The 11,690-nt window shown below is 42.9% G+C and overlaps 1 protein-coding gene across 5 annotated transcripts in view; it reads left to right on the plus strand.

The window, feature by feature from the left end:
- MID2 (midline 2) overlaps positions 1–11,690 on the plus strand; it is a 195,834-nt gene that overhangs the window by 525 nt on the left and 183,619 nt on the right. The window lies entirely within an intron of this gene.

Consider the following 11,690-nt stretch of genomic DNA (forward strand, 5'->3'; position numbering starts at 1 on the left):
GGGGTGTCAAAAACTACAACTCCCAGGATTCGGTAGGATTGAGCCAGGGCAGTTATAGGAGTATCTAAGACTACAATTCCCAGGATTGCATAGGATTGAGTGAAAGGGATAGCAGAAGCTACAGCTCCCAGGATTCCACAGGATTGAGCCAGGGCAATTAAAGGGGTGTCTAAGCTACAACTCCCAGGATTCGGTAGGATTGAGCCAGAGCAGTTATAGGAGTATCTAAGACTACAATTCCCAGGATTGCATAGGATTGAGTGAAAGGGATAGCAGAAGCTACAGCTCCCAGGATTCCACAGGATTGAGCCAGGGCAATTAAAGGGGTGTCTAAGCTACAACTCCCAGGATTCCATAGGATTGACTCAGGGCAGTTAAAGCAGTGTCAGAAACTACTGCTCTTAGGATCCCATAGCGCTGACCCAGGGCATTTCAAGGGGGATCTAAAGCCCAGGATTCCATAGCATAGTGCCAGGACAGTCAAAGGAGGGTCAAAAACTGCAACTCCCAGAATTCCATAGCATTGAGCCAGGGCAGTTAAAGCAGTATCTAAAGCTACCGCTCCCAGGATTCCATAGGACTGAATTAAAGGGATAGCAGAAATTACAACTCCCAGGATTCCATAGCATTGACCCAGGGCATTTCAAGGGGTATCTAAAGCCCAGGATTCCATAGCACAGGGCCAGGGCAGTCAAAGGAGTGTCAAAAACTGCAACTCCCAGAATTCCATAGCATTGAGCCAGGGCAGTTAAAGGGGTGTCTAAAACTACAGTCCGCAGGGTTCCATAACATGGAACCAAGGCACTTAAAGCGGTATCAAACTAGGTTGTTTCTGCAATGTGGATTGCTTGTGTGTGTCTCTGTTTTGAAGGGTGCAAAGAGGGGGGTCAACACTGCTTTCTGATGCCCATGAATATGCCATGGGGATCAGCCTTGCCTCCTGCCCTGCCTTGGCAGTGGGACCCTCCCTCCCTCCTCCTTACCCTTGTTGCCCCACTGAGTTTGATGCCCAGCAGGCTCAAGTGGAAGGCGACCTCTGTGACCCGGCTCAAAGGTGGACATTGGCATGTTGTTGGCCATGGCAAAGGGTCATGACGGCATGGGGCTGGTCAAGGCACAGGGATGACCACAAGCATCCCTCTTCTGGGCAACCCCCAGTTCTTGCCAAGCTGACCCTTGTGAGTCCCGCCATGTTTGCCTGTCAGGTTGCCCATGCAGAGTGATGGGATTGATTGTGTCTTCTTGCATGGCAGGAGGTTGAACTGGATGAGATCTTGGGGGTCTCTTCCAAGTCTTCTAGGGGCCAAAACACACTGCAGAAATAATCCACTTTGAGACTGCTTGAATCGCCCTGGATCAGTGCTAAGGAATTCTGGGAACTGTAGTTTTGGGAGACATTTCATCATCTCTGTCAGAGAGCTCTGGCGCCACAATCAGCAGCCTAGGGTTCCTTAGCACTGAGTCAGGGCAGTTAAAGGGGTCTCAAACTGGATTATGGGACTGTCTAATTAACTAAGTAAGCCTCTCTGAGAGCCTTTGCATCTGAAGAGCAGGGTATACATACAATAAATAGATAAATTCTCCCATGTGTTTTGGACCTGTGCTTCTGTGAATTAGGTGAGCTGCCAGCTGGAGCCAGTCTGTGGAGGAGAGGAGGCAGGTGTGCAACCAGGTAATGCCAGTCAGAACAAGTTGCCCCTCCCAGGTGTTTACCACCAGCCTCAGATGCTCAGATGTATTTGTGTGTTTGTGTGTGTGTACAGGTGTGGAGAGAGTGCAGTTTCACTAACCTCTGTTTCGTTAGTAGTTTCTTAAATCCCATGGCATTGCCTTGGCACTTGGTGGGCTGCCTCTGCTGGAAGAAAGATAAGACCCCCCTGGCCTCCCTTTTCTTCTGTGGCAGAGTCTGTGGGGCTGCAGTCTCCTCTTTTCTGCCCCCCTGAGATTTCGTAGCTTAACATCCTTCCATTTCCTTTGCAAGTGACCATTTGTGTCAGACTGGCACTTGGGTGGTATCATCACTTGCCTCCTGGATCTAGTAGAGAAATGGCGTTGGAGCTGATGAAGTTGTGACCTTTTCCGCTTGGGGTGCACTTTTTCAGCCGGGTGAAACTTTACAGAGCAAGTTTTTGTAATTCTCGGGGGGGCACGTTTCTTTTTCAACACAACAGCATTCACAATGGGATGTGTGTGTGATGCTGCCATGGACGGCTCTGGATTAATCAATCAGTTGCTGGGACTGCAGCCTGAAGTCAGTTGAGAAGATTTTGCTGTGATGTTCAAGGGAATTTGCTTACTCTGACAACATTACTGGTTTTCTTGGCCATGATGTTTTCCTCTGGGTAAACCCAAAATCTGATAAAGTGTGGATTTTTGTTCTTGTTGTTGTTGATATAATGCTAAGCTGAGAAATAGATAATGTCAACCTATAGACATCCCCAAAGCTGCCAGGTGTACCAGGTTTGAAACAATATGTTACGCGGCATGTGTTCCACAATCAACCTATATTTTATTTTTCTATTCAGTGACAGACATTTGTGATACTTTTTGCAACTCAGATACTGTAGCCTGCAGGGTTATTTTGACTGGGCGAGTGTATTAAATCATTTGAGTCTTGGATTATGCCACTTGGTTGTCTGATCTGACTTTAGCAGATGAGGGGAAGATTATCATTGTGTTTAAAAAGTCCCTCCTCTGTGATCTGGGGTTGCATTTGCTGATCATGTCTTTACTTGCAACAGCTTTGAATGCTTTGCTCTTCGGTGGACAGTTGTGGAAGAAGGATCTTGCAGTCCAGAATAGCTTCCTGCAATTTACTATGCTCTGGATGTGGTGATGGTTTGTGTGAGCCTGGAATTTCATTGTGTTCCTTGACTGGCCTTTGTCTACAGAGCTGTTGGCAGCTGGTATTTGGTTGTGAACTTTGAGTTGTGTGCTGTCAGTCTGCATTTGGTAGGTGTATGCATGCTTCTGTAATTTTAGCTTCTCCAGTGGCCTAACTTGAATCTGCTTCCTACTTAATTCCTTGCAACCTTGCTTACTCACACGCTTCCTGTTATCTTTCCAAGCCTTGAAGGATGCAAATTTCACCTGAAGTCTTATTTCCTAGTGGCCATTTCAAACTCTTCTGGATTGTCAGAACTACAACGCATGCTATGTAATTGGGTTTCCAGGCTCAACTTTGGGAGTCGGCAGAAGGTAGACTAGGTATTGCAACTGTCTATGGTGGGAGTCATAGTACACACCTGTGGAGGATGGTAGGTTAGGGAAGGATGCCTTCAGATCAGCAGGAATGGGAGTGTGCACTAAAGTGATACAAATGCAATCTAGTTCAGTTACTGAAAACAAAATCTTAGGCTTGGACTGTGCTTGGATATATCCCAGTTTTTAATTCTAAATCTGCATGTCTTCTGTCCCTAACCCTCCATGGTGGATTTTGGGAGATCTACAGAAAAACCAAACCAGTAAAACCAAATTAGATTTGACAAACCTGAAATCTTTCCATCCTTCCTGCATTTTTTTCAGGCAGCCTTCCAAAGGTTCCAAACATATAAGCAGGAAAGACAAAAGCCATCAGCAGCTTTGCAGGGGTTGTCTTTCAGACTTACTCAGTTGTCTCCTGGCTTTTTAACCTGGATCTGTTTTGTAGATGGAACAACATAAAACAAATTTCTTAAGATGGAGGCACTCCTTTGAGAGCAGTTTTAGAAAAAAGCACTGTGCAGAAATTATAAGCAGCAAAGAGCAAATGGGAAGCAGCATGTAGATAAATGGGGGGTGTTTTGTCATCCCTGACGTGTACTTTCGGTTTTTCAAGAGAGCCAGACTTGTGGCAATAGGGAGCTGCTCAGGATTTATAGGAGGAGCTGTGTTGCAAGCCCTTTTTATTTTATAGTTGCGGTTGATAACCATTTCAAGCTCCTGCAACAAACATTGCTCATTCCTTATGGAAACATCCCTGCCCAGCTGACAGGAGCTCCAGGTGACAGTCTTTTGTATAGCCGTTGCATGCTTGTGTCTTGGGACAGAGATGCGCACGTGTTCGGAGCTTCTGCAGTTGACCCTTGGCTATTTAAAGACCCAGGACTGTCGCGTCAATGGCAGATGGTGTAATTCGCCTGTTTTGGCTTGGCAGTTGTGTGCACCCAGCTTGAGGGCAAATGATTTGCTCAATCAGGCGAGATTGTAAGGAATGTTTCTGGTCCCTAGTGGGGCTTTAGACCATTTATGACGCGAGGAGGGACTTCAATTAGTCCAGGAAAAGGAGTAGAATCTAATATTGATAGGCCTCAGGCAAGATTTGCTGAGTTTCCTCCATGTTGTGGTTTTAAGGACCTAAATTTTTCAGGAGAGATTACAGTAGCCTTGATTGTGATTGCTTTAGGTGCATGTTTTATTTTTATGTACTATTGATGCACGTGAGATCTTATTTTCCCCCCAGGTTGAAGCTGCCAATTTAAGTTGCAGAACAAATCAGTTTTTATTTGGAAATAGAATCCCTCAGTATACAGGATTTCATGGTGGCACATGCTGAGCATTTAATGCAAGTCTGAGTGTTTTTGCATTTGACTTTTAAAACTTTGCATTTGATTTTTAAAACTCACACTTAAAACTCTGCTGCTAATGATTTGGAATTCATTCCTGAAAATGGATCTAAATCCGGAATGGGGGACTTCTAGTCCTCCAAATGAGTACAGTTCCCACAATCCCTTATCATTAGCTATGTTGATTAGGGCTTTTGGAAACTGAGGTCCAAATCATCTGGAGGAGCAAAGCTTCCCCTTCCCTGATCTGAGCCTGAACAATTCATTCTTTTGGACTACAACTCTCAGAATCCTCCAACTATTGTCTGGTGGAACCTCTGAGAGTTTCCACAAACTAACTTTTCCAAGATCTTCTCCTGATCTTTTGCTATAGGTTAAAAATTCTGGAACAATTTTTGTAATATGTTGAAAGCAGAAGCAAAGGAGCTCATGGAATTAAGGAAGGATTGGATGCATATTTAAAAGGTCTTATCTGTCACTTCACCACTTCATTCCAAGGGTGCCCCACTCCATTTTGCATAGGCTGTTGGGTATCAAGAACCAGAGTTTGGAAAAGTTGCTTGGATGGTAGTGCTTAGAATCCCCAGGCACTGCTTTAGCTGTGGAACTGTGCCAGTCAAGGCAAGAGGCTAAACCTGGACTACATGCACCTGGGATGGCAAGCTTGTTTAACTACAAAGTTTAATGTGAACATAGAATGGGATTTCTTTCCTGATAGCTGTGTGGCAGCTCAGAGTTTGTCTAGCATTATTACATTTTGTCTTAAAAGAGCAGGGTCTTGACTTTAAAGGTATTGTCCCCTTCCTCCAAGCTGGGTGAGGCAGCGTCTTGTTCCTTTTCAAAACTCACTTCAGTTGTAATTGATTCATCTTGAGCCATGTGCAACTGAAACAACTACATATGGCTTTCCTGTTTGTCCCTGTCTCTTCTTCCTTTCTTCTTTCCTTCTGATCAGAGATTGGATTGGGAGCACTTTGGGATTGGTCCCATTCTCTTGTGCTCTATAAAGCAAAGGTGGGGAGGTTTCTTTCAATCTGAGGACCTAATTCAGTTTCAGAGACAATTTCAGGGCTTGCATTCCAGTGGTGGGTGGGACCAAAGGCAAACAGATGAGTCTAAAATTATCCGCTTATTTTAGCTTAAAGCTTTTATTACTAGTAACTGAGCTAGTAAAAAGACTGGGAGGCATTTCAGTCTCTTAGAATCGGGGAAAAACCCTCAGTAAAGTTGGAAAGCCACCAAATCATGGTGTCATGAGGAAGGGAGGGTGGTCATCTAAGGAAGCCTAGAAGGTCAACCTATTGCAATGTTGGTTGAATTCAAAGACGTACTGTATATACTATACCAACATATAAATCTAGAAATTCTAGTAAAAAAATTGACCCCAAAACCCTGAGTCAACTTTTCCATGGGTCAATGTAAGTACTGTACTTTAACTCTTTTTTAAAAAAGGAACCATTCTCTGGTAAAAGACAAGAACGTGATCTGTACTGGAAGTACTGATCCTCCTCTACTCTGTCATCCATCTAGCTTTAGTGTGAACACAAGCAGTTATGCCTGCTGGAATTTTGTAAGTTCTTTGGCATTGTTTTCCTTTGTTTCTTCCTTTAGATTCTTTGTTGCCTGTATCTAAGTTTTACACTTGACTTATTCTCAGGTCATATAAAAATCCATAATTTTGGCCCCCAAACTTGTCCTCTACTTTTACCTGAGGTGGACTTACATTCGAGTATATATGGTAGTTGTGTTAGTCTGGGTACAGTCAGAGTGCTAAGGGATCTTGTGCACCTTTGAGACTTACTGAAGGATAGAAGCATCTGAGGAAATAGGCTGAAGGCTACAAAAACTCATGCTACCAGCTTCATGCTTTCAGTTAATCTCAAAGTGCTACAAGACCCTACTGCAATACTGGCCTGAAATACAGCTTTCTCCCACAAGCAGGAGAGAGACAGGTGAGGTCCATAGAACCTCTCAGTAAAGTAAGTAACATTGCTGATAAAAACAGAGTAATAATCTTTGCAACAAATAATTGTGCTTTCAAGACTTATAGATATTTTAAACCTGTACAATATTTATTTATTTATTTACTGTATTTATATCCCGCTCTTCAGCCAGAAAGGCTATCAGAGTGGCTAAGTCAAAAATATGAGAGAACTGTTGTTGAAAATGAACCTTAGGTTTTTTGCATGCAAAATATAGACTGTACCACTGACCTGTGATTCTTCTCCGAGGTCTTATTGGATTGTATCTTACTAAGTTTTCTGGCTAGGAATGTAGGCTGAATTCAGAAGGTGGAGTCTCCAGCTGAGATGAGTTGGTCTCCTATTCTATTTTTGAAGCCAGCAGGCAGTTGAGCCAGATGATGCTTGCTGTTCCCTTAGTTATGGCAGGGGATCTATGCTCTCCAGATGTTTTTGACTGCAGCTCCCATAGCAGCCACTTACTATGGCTGTGGGGATCAGGAAGGTCATAGGTTCCCCAGCCTGAAACTTGGTTGGGGATTACAGCTCCTTCACTGATATGCTGCAAGTCTGACTGAAGCATGTTATTGAGGTTTTTTTTTACTTTTCTTCCTAGAAAACACTTACATGCTTTTGCTTAATGCGGGTTCTGCCTTATTCTGTTTGAAGGAACAGCTCCATTAAATTGTGTTGATTAATGAGCAGGAAACCCAGTAGGGGAGGCAATGCTCTGAGCTTTCTCTTACATGATGTTCACGAAGTGGCTGCATCTAGTATGCGCAGCATGAAAATGTAGGTTTGACGTAAAACTACTGGAGAAAATAGCTGCATATCAGGTTGGGAAAAGAAGTCCTGCATTATAAGTCATCTTTAACTGTCAGCAACAAGGTATGGGTGCTCTGTTCTTCTGAAGACATCTGTGCCCTCGCCTTTTCATTACATGACAGCTGTGGGAAAAGACAGAAACTTCCAGCAGTTTGAACTTCTAGTGAATACATTGTGGACATATTCTGGAGGTTTTTAAAAAAATCATCACTAAGTAATCCCTATTTAGTGTGGTGTGCTGTGCTCATGTTCAGATTTTGTGAACATGTAGCTATCTAGGAGCCACATTGGTCTGGTTTTCTCTTACAGCTGCTACGTTTACAGGTGCCTGTGAGAATAGGCTTTTTGAGGACCTGCAAGCACAGAAAAATCCAATGTGCAATATAGCTCTTAGGTCTTGACAGTGGAATGTCAGCTTCAGTATTGATAAATATGAGCGTTGCAAAGCATGACATATTGCAAAGCTCTTCCTTCCTCTGCAGCTCCCAATGTGTTGCTGCTTCAGATATTGAATGTGCCTGTAGCAGTAATCACTGCAAATGGAAAGGAAAAGAAACAGTAAAATTCTACATCCAGAAAATTCAATTGTTGCTTCAGAAAAAGGTGAATTCTGTGGTCTTCATAGATAATGGGAGTGGTTCAATTGCGCAGTGGTAGGGCATATGTTTTGCATGCAAATTTCCCAAGATAAGTTCCCAACATCGCCAGCTAGGTCTGGAAAGCCTGTCTTTGGCTGACTGGCAGTGGTTCTCTGCAGCTTCAATCAGTATAGAGGATATTGAGTTAGATCAGTGGTTCCTAAACTTTGGCCCTTTAGATGTTTTGGACTTCAGCTCCTGGAAGCCCCAGCCTGTTTGGCCAATAGTCTATAATTCTGGGAGCTGAAGTCCTAAACATTTGAGCGACCAGAATTTAGGAACTACTGGGCTAGATGGACCCAATATGGCCAGTGGTAAGAGGATCTGGTAACTTCCTACGTTCCTGTGCAAATGCAGCAAATGTGTATAATCTATATTTGCAAATAAAAACTGTGTAGTCTATGAGTAAAAGTAGATCAGAATTGAACAGTACCATTAAGGTGAACTGATTCATCCCTGAAGCTTATTAATTCAGTCTGCAAGGTACATCTTGGGACCTAATAGCCAATGAATTCGCTCCAGGTTGTAATGGATTGGTTTCAGGTTCTGCCTTGTATAGATGGAAGGACTCAGTTCATGCTGACTCTGCTTTTCAAGGATATCTTCTTTTCCCTGTGCTTCTGCTGCTGCATCAAGTTGGATTTGACTTAATGGTGATCCTCTAAATGTCATTGCCACCCTCTGAGGCTGAGAGAGTGGGACTTATCCAAGGTGGGTATTCAAGACTGAGCGGGGATTGGAACCAATCTCTCTAGAGTCATAGTCTAATGCTCAAATTACTACACCACACCGTCTCACTGTCCTTAACACTGTCCTTCACCTGTAATGTGCTGTAGCTCAACCTATTCAGAAAGGTTTCCTTACATTCTGAGGCCTTGTTCCCACTTATGGAGAATTTGGTGCCTGACCTGAATTGATGAATTGGCAAAAATAGTTCCTGGTTCCCACTATGTTTTGCGCCGATTCCATCAGTTCGGATCAGGCACCTCAGCCTCTCCTAGCCCTGACTGTCCCTGGCCCAGCCTCCTTACCGGCTTCTTCTGGCCTCCTTCTACCTCTAACCGGCTTCCCCAGTTTTCCTGTGGCTTCCTTCTGTTCCCCGCAGCCAGGGAAGCTTACAGAGAAGCCTCCCCAGCTTTTCTGCCGCCTCCTTCCCAGCTTCCCCCTGACCTTCTTCCATTTCCTGTGCCTGGGGAAGGTGGGAAGGAGGTCCCAGGAAGGCCAGGTACGGAGGCCGGTGATGTACCGTCCAGGTATGGAGAGGCAGGGAGACCGGTGACGGGGACATGGCCGGGGCCATTGCAGCTGCCCCCCATCACTGGCGGCGGAATTGAATCCGACCCCCTAGTTCCCACTTGGGCCGGGGCGGATTTGAATCTGCCTGTGGTTCCCACTGGGATGAATGGATTTATTTGAGCATAAATCGATTTATCCCAAAAAACACCCCTTTAACCTAGCGTCTTTTTGACACAGGTTAGTAAAAACCATGGCCCCCCTTTCCGAATCACTTTTCCAATTTGAATTAGGTGGGAACCATGGTGGTTTAAATCGGATCATTTCAAATCACGATCCGGTTTAAACCATAGTGGGAACAACCCCTGAGTATCTGGATCCAGCCCATGAAGGGAGGGAACCAGTACAGTTAGAGGTTTGTTCTGCCCCATGGAAGTTCTTCTATTGGTTCTTTGGACCTCGCTGGTGAGAAGAATCTCTGTTAGCGATTCTTTGTGTCTTCTTTCTTTTCTGTGATGGATTAAACATATCTGTCTGGCTTGCATAGGTTTGTGAGCTATTTTAACGATGGAATTTCATTTTTAATGGCAAAGATAATCGCAGAGTCCACTCATTGATTCTCTGCTTTACAGCTATATTAGCTAGCCTGTGCCTAGTGCTAATGGTCTAGAAAATCTCTTTTTAATAAAGCAAAATCATTTTTGAATTAGTCAGGCAAAGGTTGAGGGGGAGGGGGAGAAAGATCTAGCTGTAAATTTTAAGCCACTGTATCTAAAATGGGAATGTTTTAGAAACAGTGGCAGGAACGGAAGCTGGCAATAGGGGACCAAAGTCAATGGAAAACATTGAAAGGATGTTTTTTCATACAGAGGCTTCTTACTTAATGACAGGAGCACCTACAGAGAGCTCCCTTTGACATCTTTGTACTTAGTTTTTGGTTTGCACTATTGGCACAAAAAGCAAATTTGTCCTATGCTGAGTGATAGCAATTTGTTTGTACCCTGATATTTGGTAACGGAAGCCAAAGAATGGAAAGTGTTATCATGCTTTGTATTTCCAGACTGAGAAAAGAAAGTGTTTGTTCATGGAGTGTTTGTGATGCCTTAAAATACTGATGGGAGAGAACTGAACTGATTCTTGGGTGATATGTAGTTTGTTGTCAGTTGGACATTTTGATGCGATGATAGTACGATAGTGGGGTAACTCTCCCCTTTTTTGCTTCACAGTCAGTTTTTTTTGCTACTGTTTAACATGCTTCCAGAACGTACTGTTGGGATCTGGAGCTGATCTGAAAGCATGGGAGGAAATCACAAAATAGTTGTGCTTAAAGGAGAATGTAACCCACATCCCTCAACCCATGTTGCACAGACATTTTTAGGCAATGAGAATTACTTCTTCTTCTTCTTTTTTGCTTACCCTTAATAATTTTCTTTTTTGATGAAAGCAGAACAATAGCTGTATTTTCACAGTAAGAAGCTTGTGCAGATAAAAACCAGTGTGGTGTTAAAAGCAAGAAAAGCTATTTCCGATTAAGTCAAAAAGAAGTGTGTGTTTTTTCATTATTTCTACAATAATGTTTTCCTGCATAAATTCTTCCTGGTCCTGTTCTGTGGATGGAAAATCCTGTCATTTTATCTAATCCTATTAGAATCAATTGTTTGTGCTTCCGCTGAGGATGATGGCAAATGGCTGTGTTGAGTAACTCTCAAATTTACCTGTTTCTTCCTCCTTTTCGTACAAAATTTGGACATCTAAATTGTCATTGGATGTGGCTAGAATCATAGAATCATAGAGTTGGAAGAGACCACAAGGGCCATCCGGTCCAACCCCATTCTGCCATGCAGGAAATCTAAATCTAAGCATCCCCGATATGCTTGAGTGGGCATTTGGACCCTGGTCACCAGAATCATAGACCAATGCTACACAAGTCATCTGTAGTTGATGTCTTTCATGATTTCTTAATGTTTATACATTCTTCTCTTATTTCACTGCTTATGTTCTTGGTTCCCATGAATTGGAATTGTATGCCTCCTGGCTCATTTTTATACTTTTTGTAAAATCTGCCACATATTATTTTAAAGAAAACATGAAACAACTAGTTCATTAATCTTAGCTGCTGCTGCTTCTGTTAGTTACGGCAAACTTTGACATTTTCTTTTTTGGGTAATATAGTAAAAATGACTGCAACCATATTTCAGGAACAATCCCAAGGCAAACCCTGACAACTGGATTAAAATCCTTTATTAGAACATCTAAACAATGTTATTTCACTAATTCATCCTTCTTTTAATCTTTTCCTATTAAATATTTCTGTAAAAGGATGATCAAATCCAGGATCTTTTCTGTTTTTATTAACCTTGCTGTATTTCAGATTTTAGTTTTCTCAATTTACAATTCATTGATTTTCAGTATGATTAATTCTGTACTATTATCTCCAAACAGCTCTTTTAACTACATGCTGAGATTTTATTCTTGATGTCAAGTATTTG

Source organism: Sceloporus undulatus, chromosome 7 (genome assembly GCF_019175285.1).
Source record: "Sceloporus undulatus isolate JIND9_A2432 ecotype Alabama chromosome 7, SceUnd_v1.1, whole genome shotgun sequence".
Taxonomy (NCBI): Eukaryota; Metazoa; Chordata; class Lepidosauria; order Squamata; family Phrynosomatidae; genus Sceloporus; species Sceloporus undulatus.